General features: G+C 38.3%; 1 pseudogene; it reads right to left on the bottom strand.

Annotated features, from left to right (window-relative positions):
• Nucleotides 1-3,460: 3,460 nt before the first annotated feature.
• Nucleotides 3,461-10,794, bottom strand: LOC134209754 (uncharacterized; annotated as a pseudogene).
• Between the last annotated feature and the right edge of the window lie 1,475 nt (nucleotides 10,795-12,269).

Below are 12,269 nucleotides of genomic sequence, written 5' to 3'. Positions count from 1 at the left end.
GCTCCATTTTGCATGATTCATAAAACTCATCATAAAACTCACTCATCATGAAATCATAAAACTTTTTTTACACGGATTTTCAAATTTTGAACTGAAAACTTTTTTTACACGGAATGTAAAAAAAGAATCGGGTGTATCTTCATTTTAAAAGTTCTTGCAGTGTTCTCGCAGTTTTTATTTTAAAAATGTCAACAAATAGGGTAAGACGGTATAATATGCCCCCCTAAGGCAACTCTTTTTACTTTTCAACGCAATTTATGCAAACTTTGTGTTATTTGGTAGTTCAGGAAGTCGCAAATGCATTGCCCGTGAGTAGTCATATCAAAATATTACAGATAACACGTAAAAGAGCTTTTTTGAAAAGTCTTAAAAAAATGGATTTCAAAAAGTGCCTGGGCAATACGCCCCACCTTAACCAAAGACGTTTCATAGCCCTTCATTAGTATTTTATCAAACCCATAATAAAAAGGTTACAAATCCTTATGTGCTTGACAATAAAAAACCAACATAAATCCATTTAAGCAGTTTTGAATTACATTTCAATAGTTTCCATATAATTTGGAAACAACTGCTGCAAGCTCGCCGCGCTTGTGTCCAGTTGGTAAGGGTCCTGCATACACTGGGGCGTTTTGACCAGTGAAACATATTTTTGAAAAACGTTACATTTTTGAAGATGGAAGCAATTTTATATCATGTTAACCACTGAGAAAAGTTATTTTGTTGCCCAACTGAGTGTTCCAGTGCAAGTTTTGCGGACAGTATGCAAGAGTCGCTCCAGAATGTTAAGCAACCAAACATTAAAAGTTACATCAAAACTGTAACTTTTTGTATTTTGCTATTATTTTCATTTTGTAATACAAAAATACTTCACATTCACATAGTATGATGGTTTTACAAATATTTATAGATACCAACTGATTTTTACCCTTAGTTAGACAGTTTTCTAGAAATCAAAGGTGGGCGTTTTGGTCAGGTGGGGCGCATTATACCGTCTTACCCTAATAAGCGAGATTTTTTTAATTTGCTTGTAACAAAAATTTCTAAAAAAGTTTATGTCAAAAATACAGCACACACCACACACTAATTGAAACCATTTGTCTTCTTTAGTCTGCTAAGATCAATGATATGGAAATGCTAATATCATCTTCCAAACTTAGACGTATATGTTCATGATAGAATTAGAGGCGAAAGTATAGAATTGATAGTTCCGTTAGGATACGGCAGTCATGAAGAATGTTTTTATAGAAGTCGATTTGAAAGCGAGCGGAGGGCAATATTTGTGATGGCACATATATGAAGGGGGAGAGAAGAATATCAGTGTGGAAGCTGATATATCTCCACTGGCTCAGCTTCCACACTGATATTCTTCCCTCCCCCTTCATACGGGAGCTTGGCAGAAGGAAGGTCGTGTGATATGTGCCATCACAAATATTGCTCTCCGCTCGCTTTCAAATCGACTTCTATAAAAACATTCTTCATGTCCGCCGTATCCTAACGGAACTATCAATTCTATACTTTCGCCTCTAATTCTATCATGAACATATACGTCTAAGTTTGGATGATGATATTAGCATTTCCATATCATTGTAAACCGTTTAACTTCACGTAGTAGTAACACACACAAAAATCATTAATTTAGTGCTGTTAAGATCACTTTGACTGTTTGGTTACATGTTTGTAAGAATGTTTTCATGAATATTCATAACCAAAATGCGTAATTTAAACTGACTGCCATCCAAAAATCACGTATAAACCAGCATAATATATGCACAGCATATGTTTCGAAATGGACAAATTGATATGAAATTTGCGAAAAAGAATCCACGTGTCTTGGAGAGACTCGAACCCTCAACCTCCTACTCTCTAGATAGGCGTGATAACCCCTACACAACAAGACCGCTTAAAGGTCACGTTTGCGGAAAAGCCATCAGAATTCGAGTACAAACCTCCACCTCGGTTAGCTCTCTTTTTTGCAAATTGAATATCTTTCGGATGCTTGATTTGTCCAATCTCCACATGTGCTTTACTGTTGTATATCCACAGTCAAGCGAGTGCACATTGTTTATTAAACGAAAGGATCGCACTTCATGCCCCCCGGCAACGGGCTGGGCGGGCTGGTATAGCGTATAGAATGCGAATCAATCGCACTCTGCTGTGCCATAGGCTTGCTTGGCTAAAGCATTTGATGAGTTTGATTGCCTTACGTAAGCGGTCGCGTGTACTCAGACGACCAATGACGGTGGAAGACCGACAATTGATTACAATATAGTTACTTTTGGTGCAATGATGCTCTACCCGAAAACAAAATGGCGGCAAAAACTCCGTCTTTGATAAGTGGCGATTTGTTTTTGATTTTTGTTGTTTTAATTTCAAAGCCTTCTTTCCATTTTTATGCCCTAAAAGCATACTGCCAAGTATCTGAACAGGTTAAGAATAAATTATTCCTACATTAATTACCTTTATCCCCCTTTAATTTATTGATATCTCATGAGGTGGACGGATTTCGGTCCCGCACGGTAAGGGGCGATTCAAATATGACGTCCACTACTTTTTGAAATTTTTCTAGACCCCCCTCCCCCCTCTGTCACGTTTTTGTATATCTTATATTTGTAGTGTCACAAAATTGTAGACCCCCTCACCCCTAAAACCTGTGACATCATTGTTGAACGACCCCTATTAGCATAATACCAACCGTATTACAATGTAGAATCTCATGGTCCAGAAAACAAAAATATTAAACGATCGAAAGGTGATTTAATGTATCGAATATAGCCAATAATGACAATAAGTGCAAAAAAACAACTTTTTCAAAAATAGCTCTGTTAGAACCTTAAACTAGTGCTGTCCAATGAAGCTGAAGTAGCTCGAAGTTGTTTCCGTCCTGCTCGTTCTTTGTCAACAAATGGGCATGAGCAGGACAGAGAAACTTCGAGCCTCATTGGACAGCACTACTATTTTTAGAATTTTTGTTCTCAGAAATGCAGATCGATTATTTTTCATATAAGGTTTGAGCACCAAACTTTTGAACATAGTGTTTTTTGGAACACCCTAATGTAGAGCCATTGAAGAAGATATTGTCGGTGATTGCGACCCCCTTTATGATTAGCCAAGTGGCTCACGGCCCTCTGGATTACAAAACATGGAAAAGTATAAGAAATGTTTTAGTAGTACAGTTCGGATCGATTTGGTTGCAGGTTGCAAACTCCAATGTGACTGATTTGGCCGCATATGAGTCACAGTGACTGGTATGTGACAAGTGTGCTACTCGGAAGGTGTGTGATAAGTGATGAGAATAATTCGTAGTTGTATGTACAAAACTCCACGTCTATTTTGTTGCAACGTTGATTGTAGAAATGAATCGTACCGTAACACCTATTCCAATTCCTGTGTCTAACTTAGAATAGACCATCATATCACATTTACAACAATAACTCAACCCTACTTAGCTACGGCGACTGATTTATAAATCAGCCTTTGCAAACCGATATGGTACACGGTTGAAATTTGTTAAACATATCAATCATTACGGTTCCCAGTGCGGCGCGTTTCAGGTAGCATTTGTTTGTACAGTGAAGGCCAGTACTGATTGACAAAGTCCAGTGTAATCTGATTACAATTCATCGAATTGATTAGTTTAATTTCGTTTTAAACTATAATGCAATGGAACTACTACTCATTCCCGGATCAGGAATAAACCGTGGCGAAGACTTCATATCACCTTCCGGAGACATGTTGAATTTATCAATCACCAGATATTCTTCTCCTGGCGTTGGGTGGTATGCCCAGAGATTCTCTGTAACCGAAACATCAACAAAATGAGGAATTAGAACCAATTGTGATCATGGACATTTGAATCGATCGACGAAAATCACGTAGTACATTGAAGAAACCTTTGGACACCACTTTAATCACGTTGTAGACCTTCGCCTTTGTACCCTCGGTGATTATCTTTGAAATGAACATCGACTTCCATCTTGAAGGACGTATCATCGGCACTGGCTCGCACATCTTTGATTTTAGCTTGGCTTAAACTGTATTTAGTATTTTTGATATGCATGCTCGAATATTTGCTCTTTTGAACTCGTAGCTGCTGTCTTGGTGAAAGGGTCGATTGCCGGAAAATCGATAGATGGGATGCCGTTCTGAAAAAATGAACAATTTCATACCATTATCGAACAACAATGATTGAATTTTTATATCGACGAATTTAGCAAATGTCTGTATACGCCTGTGTGTAAGGGGTGTACACTAATTACGTAAGCAATTATAGGGGAGGGTGGGTTTGCCATTTTCTTACGATTCACATAAAAAAAAACTTACAGGGGGAGCGGGTTGATAAAACCAGAAAAATGCTTAGTATAGTGTACGGCCCCAACCATTCTTCGTAGTTTACACTATGGTATCCCAATAGATTCTATCTTGACCCAGAAAGCGTAGAGCTTTTGTTAGAGTGAGAATCCTTCCAAACCATTTCATAAACTTTTATTTTGTATAAAATCTTGACATATGCAAAAGGTGAAAACTCTAATACAAGAAATGTATGCTTCTTGTACAAATATTGTATGAATTTTAAACAGAATTATAGGTTTTCTCTAAATGAAAAGGTAATATTATACGTGTTGTGTTTTTTTAGCAGTCTTATTGTTAACTCGAACGAACTATAATTTTATTGTTCCGACGTTTCGGATTTGGGAACTCCTTCAGGGACGATTATGATCCAAAGCTATAATCAAAACATTGATTTTCCATCAGAGCTTGAATAAAATATCCCAATACATTTTATAGTAAAATAGAGATTGATATTCTTCTTCTTCTTATTGGCATTACATCTCTAATCGGGACAGAGCCGCCTCGCAGCATAGTGTTCTTGCTACTTACAAGTTAACTGCGAGGTGATGATGATGATGATGATGATGATGGTCCCGCCACATATCTACAAGGGTTTGAGCTGAAGAGTTATCTTAAGATAATTAATTGATATGCATTTAATCGATTTCCAAAAGAAAACGATCCGATTTCTTATGACAGATATAATTTGAATATTTTACATCACTATACAGCAAAATATAAATTTAAAACTGATCTTTCCAAAACCGCAATCTTACAAAACATCAGTAGTGATACATACAGTCTCTATGAAATGCAAAACTTGTATACCTCTCGCACAGATTTCCAAAGTTTCACCAGGAATCGCGTATCAGTCAATTTTCGCTCAACAACTAGTATATCTATAGTATTCATGATTCTCGACAATCAGGCACCAACACTTGTGATACCGCTCGTCGATATCAAAAGTTTCAGTTTAACCGAAACAATCTACTGGATAGCTATATCGAACATTCAAAACTCTTTCAGCAGTAACCATACACAAAAGTCATTCACCTAATCATTCAAACAGATCAAAAAGTGGCACACGAAAATTAAATTTGAAATAATTTATACCTGTATTTCGCGCGCGAGGCTCAAACTCTTGTAGACTCACAAAGGAAAGTTAAATTAAAACAGTCAATAAAGTAAAAATCCATCATCATCATCGAGGCGATCGTTGTAGTCGTTAATGCCCCAAAACAATAAATAAAATAAAATAAAACACAAAAGTATCCGTTGAAAACTTCGTCAAAACTTAAATTAGTTAATGCTAAAATTGTCGAGTAGCTGTCTAAATGCAGCTTTGACGTGTGAAATACATTGTCTCTTGAACTGTGCTAGTTTGCACGTTTGATGTGTGTGGCAATCGAATTGAAAACATTTACACCTTGTAGAACAATGAATTTTGTGAAGCACCATGCAAAAAGAAAGGTGTTTCACATCAACCGCGTTTCTTATTATATCTATGAATGTCATTCCTTTCAATTCGATCACAAATATCGAGGCAGCAAACCATTAATTACTTTAAAAATGAACACCATAGTCAAATAAACAATGCGTTGCTTCACTGACAGCCACTGCAAGGCGTTCAACAAAAAGTTGAGGAAGTGAACCTATTGCATCTCAAAATCGAGCGCATTATTTTATTTTGCAAACGCTGTAATCTCGATATTTGTGTACCGTTAGCCAAGAATAGGATGGACGGGCAGAAACCAGAGAGGAGGAGATGATTGATTTATACAACAATATTTTACTAGCAATGGCAAATCGTTTTTAATCGGCAAAGAATTCCATACTTCTGGCAATTTTCTTGATAACATTGTTGTGTCAAATTAGCTTGTCATCAATAATCACGCCAAGATATTTAATCTCCCTGTACGCGATCAATTGCCTCATCATCCATCATAACAGAGACATTTTCACTTATTCGGTCCGAAATTATCATGAACTTAGTTTTACTTATGTTCAATTTTAACTGTTTATATTTCAACCATCTACTTAGAGAATGCAAATCTTCGTTAAGTGGGAAACGCTCTTCGGGTTTTAGCTGCAATGAACAGCACGGTGTCATCAGCAAAAAAGATTTATATCACAAAATCGTAAGACTCGTCGTGCATGTCATTTATGTACATAATGAATTAGGCCCTAATATAACTTTCCCTGTGGCACGCCGAGCGTGTCCTCCACGGGACTTGATACACAATCGTTAAAAGCAGTCCGTTGAGATTCGTCACCAAATAGCTTTCAAACCATTTTAAGCAGAACCGAAATTCCAAAGCTGAATTGTTTTTAACAATAAGGCGAGAAATGTCAAAAGCGCGTTTAGATCCAAGAACACCGCAACAATCGTATCTTTTGCTTCTTTTTCTTTCCATTTAGCCAATACCAAGTTCAATGCGGTTTCACAAGAATGACCTTCGATATCCCGATTGTTCCGGTATGAGTGTTATTATTATTTAAATATTCTAGCAGCTGGCCTTAATAACAAGTTCTAAAATTTTTCTCTAATGTGCAACATGTTGATGGGACGAAACTCTTCGGATTTAATCGCCAGAACTTTTTGTATGGGCAGGATTCCTTCCAAACTTGTGGCACGTGCCCAGTTTGTATAGATTCATTAATTAGGTCCAGCAAACTGTCTCCGATGACATCAAAGCAGTCTTGTATCACTTTTGCATTTACGTTATCTACACCAGCCGTTTTCCCATCGAGAAGCAAATATTCCTTAATTCTTCCAATGTTATTGGTGAAAGCCTTCAAATCTACAGTTAATATTGATCGGTGTCGATTTCGGTTCATCAACTAATTCAATAGATGCTAACGAGAAAACACTGCTGACAAAATATTCTAAACTTATCTGCAATTAATTGTTCTGATAGTTCTAGTGTGCCTAAAACGTTATGGACCGCGTTTACTAGTACTAGGTTTCAAAAGTGATTTCAATATTTTCCATAACTCTTGCTGTTGTTTTGATGTTGATCAATTTTCTCTGAATATATTCGCATCGCGTACGTTTCAAACGTTGCGAATATTTATTACGCGCAACCTGGAATTCTATTCCAACGATAATCACTATTATGTTCACAAAATTTTCTGTACAACTTATCCTTTTACGTTTAAGGCGCAAGAGGTCTAAATTAATGTACGCTGTTCGAATTATTTTGAGATACAAACTTTGTTCAACTAATTGATTGGTACAGGTTTTTATGACATTCGTGAGAACAGCTGATTTGTGATCCAAAGATCCGTCATTTGTTTGAAAATCCACGTTTTCGACAAGATTCGAAACTGCTTGTTTCGAATATTTCCTCCAGCACTTCAATTTATTTTACATTATATTATTACCTTTATTATCATCAACATTGATTACTATTGTTTCATGATCGGTTATTTTTAAATCGCAATTAATAACAGTATTAACTGAATCAAAATTAGAATAAAACAATAAAGTTCTACTGTGCCGGAAATACGCGTATAATAAAAAATTCTGTTTTAAGTTGAAAAATCTGCCAAATGTTTCAAATGCTTGAATTAGAACGTCACACCAATTGATTGATCAAATTTCAACAAATCGCTGGTCATTAGAACTGGAAGAGTGATACAAAAACCATAGTTACCATCTTCATGCCACGTACAACTGTAATGCCTAAGAACCAGTTTCCATCACAAACTTGTTTAATTGAAGCTTGAACTGAACCGATTCTTTGACATAAATAGTAAATACCGCCAGTGTGTCTCATGTGATAAAAAGCAGCCACACTGTAACCTGAATACTATATTGATCAAAAGCATCAATGTGATAATATGTGTTTCAGATAGAAAGACTAAAACGGACGTATCCTCCACAATCTACGTAAAGCAACGTAGTTTGTGGATAACCCAGCAATATTGAAATACAAAATATTTAATTATTCACATTACTACTGGAACTTGGTTGCTCTATTGAAACGTAAGCGCTCTTTTTCCGATCAAATAATCTTTGTAACTTTACATTCGGTGCTGAATGCCCCGTGTTAACGTCCAGATTAATTTACGTTCCTTATTCATTTTTAAACAGACACATTTCAATACAGTTGACGTGCAATCCGAGGTCTTAGACGTTCACTGCACTTGAGCACGCAATGTCATTCTTACACTCCGTACCATGTGCCCAAATTCTCCACACTGGAAACACCTCAAAACGCTAATCTCTGAACCAAGGCACCGATCGAACCTTTGTTTACCTTTTTCGCGGTTATCAAACAACTATGAGTCTCTTTATCGACTTCAATTACCACGTTGTACTTGTTGTACTTAAAACTGGATTTTCATATCCTAACGACTTTTAATATATGGAGTGATGTTCTCTATTCTGATCTTTTAAGATCTGAATGAGCATTAGTGAAAATTTACCGACGCTCATCACTTTCAATTTGGCAACGATGATGGGACAACAGCGTTATAACTCACCCAATTGCTTTGAATGCCTTTCTTGACAGCGTTAACATTATACCCTGCTTGCACACTCAGCAATAATAGAGCCGTCTTCCTGTCTAAAGTTACGATCTTGTGTGTTTTTGGATCTAATTTTGTTCAAAACTTGAGTATCATCGTTACTTTGATTGGACTCTTCGGTTTTATCACAATAACTGGAGAGTCTTTCGAGCCACTGTTACATCATTAATGGCAACACTTTTCTTGATTTCTTTATAACTACTACTTTAGTCCCAGTGCTTTTTTAACGACATCCGCGAAGCATATTCTCATTGAAACATCATCAACGTCTTCTTGAACTTTACGCTTTTTACCTCGATTCAAATTCGATTCCGAAGACGATCTTACGTACCTTGACACATTCATTGCAGCTACTTTATTTCGCATCAAATTGTAAAATGATCCTTTCATATTTTTCATTTCCAATTAAGTCCGAAAACCATTAACTGCACTATTATGGGCATTTTGCAATCTTTCCCAATTGTTCCATCCGTCTTTTAGCGCGATGTTTATCTGAGCAGCAATGTTATTCCAGCCCTCGATCGAACTTCAGACATAGAAGAAATTTCTTCATTTCTCTTCGATCTTTGGACGTTCGAAAGCAATACATTCTGCTCGCCTACAACACTGGCTTGATAAACAATTATCACACTTAAACACAACATTTCATTCTCCGTGACCAGCTTTGCCAATGGTTTAGTCATGGATGTGCACTTGTAGTGGTACACTTTAGCGCAACCACAACCAGAACAACTCATTGGCAAATCACTGGGCAGGATCCCCATGCACACTCACTGCACTCAACCATCTCGCTTATCCCCACACAGCTAGCAAACGGTACCATGCAGACGACACAGAACACAAAGAGACAAAACAAAGCACAAATTTACTGGCCGCCAGCTGCTGCTGGGGCTGAAAAATCCAAATTGAACGAGAAAACCAGCAGACACAATTTGTCTTTGGTTATTTCGTCACTTAGACTTTAGGGCACGCGAATAAAAGCACTTTTTCGCGGCACTGTCGCAATTTCACACGTAATTATTGTTTTAATCACTGCTGGCAGAAACAAACCACCTGGTCACCACTACATCACTCCATGAGGTTTCTAAGCCAAGTTACCTTGCATCGTGATATCATGAGGCTACACGATGATACTTTTATGCCCAGGGAAGTCGAGATTTTCAATCCGAAAATTCCTAGACCTGCACCGGGAATCGAACCCAGCCCCTCAGCATGGTCTGCTTAGTAGCCGCGTCTTACCGCACGGCTAAGGAGGGCCCCACAAAATCTATGTAGATCAGATATCGGAAATTAGTTAAGATCCGTTATCTTTAAAGCCCTCAGAGCCCCACGTCTCTTAGACTATATATCATTTCCGTTTTCCCAGTTCAAAGCGTTCCTTTAACTGAAACATATCTCCTCCGCATGGCTTGTCTACGCTGAGACACGAGCAAGCCAACACTTTGAATTTCATTCTTTTCATTTCATAAGCCTGCAAATATGATCCTTTTCAGTATCAATAGTCAGCCAATACTTTGTTTCAAATGCTGAACACGCGTTGCAAATTTACTAAAATTTGCACTTAAGTGCAAAATTGGTTTCAAAGTTTTTGTTGCTAGACAGTTCTGATGTAGATTATCTTAACGTGTACTGAGGAATTCCGTTAACTTTACTAACCAAAACTTTATCGGACAAGTAAGGTAGATACTCTTGGAACAAATTTTACACCAAACCCTGCTTAACCCGGCTCATCTATCTTTGCGATGAAACAAACTCCAGATGGCTTTGGCTAACCTGACTCATTTTCTGCCATGATATAAGCTCCAGATGGCCTTGGGCCGGACCCGACTCATCTTCTGCGATGGAACAAATTCCAGAGGCCTTGGGCTCAACCCAACTCATCTTCTCTCGATAGAACAAACTCAGATGATGGCTGGGCTTAAGCCGACTCATCTTCTACGTTGGAAAAACCCAGATGGCCCTGGCTGAATCCGACCATCTTCTCTCGAGATGAACAAACTCCAGATGGCCTTGGCAACCGACCATCTTCTCTTATGGAACAACTCCAGATGGCCTAGGCTTAACTCGACTCTTCTTCTTCTCTGCGATGGAACAAACCCAGATGGCCTTGGGCTTAAGCCGACTCATTTTCTTCACGGTGAACAAACTCCAGATGGCTTGGGCTTAAGCCGACTCGTTTTCTCTACGTTGAAAAACTCCAGATGGCCCTGGCTGAAACCGACTCCATTTTCTCTACGTTGGAAAAAAACTCCAGAGGCTGGCTGAACCTGACTCATCTTCTCTGAGATGGAACAAACTCAGATGGCCTTGGGCGAAGCAGACCATCTTCTCTGATGGGTCAAACTCCAGATGGCCTTTGGCTCAACCTGACTCATTTTATCTGCCATGAATAACCTCCAGATGGCCTTTGGCTGAACCAGATCTCATCTTCTCTGCGATTGGACAAACCCAGATGGCCAAAGCCCTTAGCCAAAAATACAACTTGCAGACTCATCATCTGGTTGTATATTTTATAAGCATACGACACAGTGTAACGGAACAAACTGTGGTATATAATGCTAGAAGCTTATTAGGTTGATTCGTGCGACGCTTCTTGATGGATCCAAATCAAGCGTCGGAATATCTGGTGAGACTCTGATGTTGGTGGTGTATATGATTTAAGCAGGCAATGCTCTATTATCTGCTATTCAACATAGTCTTGAAGATGCAATTCGTAGATCTGTGAAAGAAACGGAGCCATCATCAAAAAGTATTACATGCTCTTGGTTTTGCGGATGACTTACATCATTATGTAGATCGCAGAGCAGTGAAAGAAACTTTCGTGCGTTTTAACAGGACACTGAAAGAATAGGACGCCCTAAACTCTATTAAAATTATTGGTGGCTGGCAGAAATCTGGCAGTCTCAACTGTGTAGGTCCTGAGGAAATAGATGGGACATGATTTAACGTTGTCGACGAATTCATATCTTGGAACTCGTTACATGTGATAATGACGTTAGCCTGAGGTGAAAAGAGATGTGCGCGCAGTAGAATCCTACGATTTGCGTAGCCACAAGGTCTCTGCAGCCTACAGACACGGACAAAACTAGCTTGTACACATCGTTGATTCATCCAATCCAGTGCAGTTTGAGGAAAATACGCGCCAATACTTGCGGTGTGGTGGAAAATGAGGGCAGACGCATGAATCACGAGTTGTACTAAGATACAAAATTCAGACATCAGCAGTCTGATAAAATATGTAATCAATTTTGATTGAATCCGCAAGAAAATCCAAATCAGGATTACAAATAACTTGCCGGGAGAGACCAGCAAAAGTCATATTTAGCAGAGAATCTGAAGAGGACGTTCGTAGATCCCCACCTCTGCCTTGTGTAATCGAGGCAAATGTGGCCAAGTGTGCATGAAGA

Source organism: Armigeres subalbatus, chromosome 2 (assembly GCF_024139115.2).
Source record: "Armigeres subalbatus isolate Guangzhou_Male chromosome 2, GZ_Asu_2, whole genome shotgun sequence".
NCBI lineage: Eukaryota > Metazoa > Arthropoda > Insecta > Diptera > Culicidae > Armigeres > Armigeres subalbatus.
This window is presented reverse-complemented; position numbering and strand designations above follow the sequence as displayed.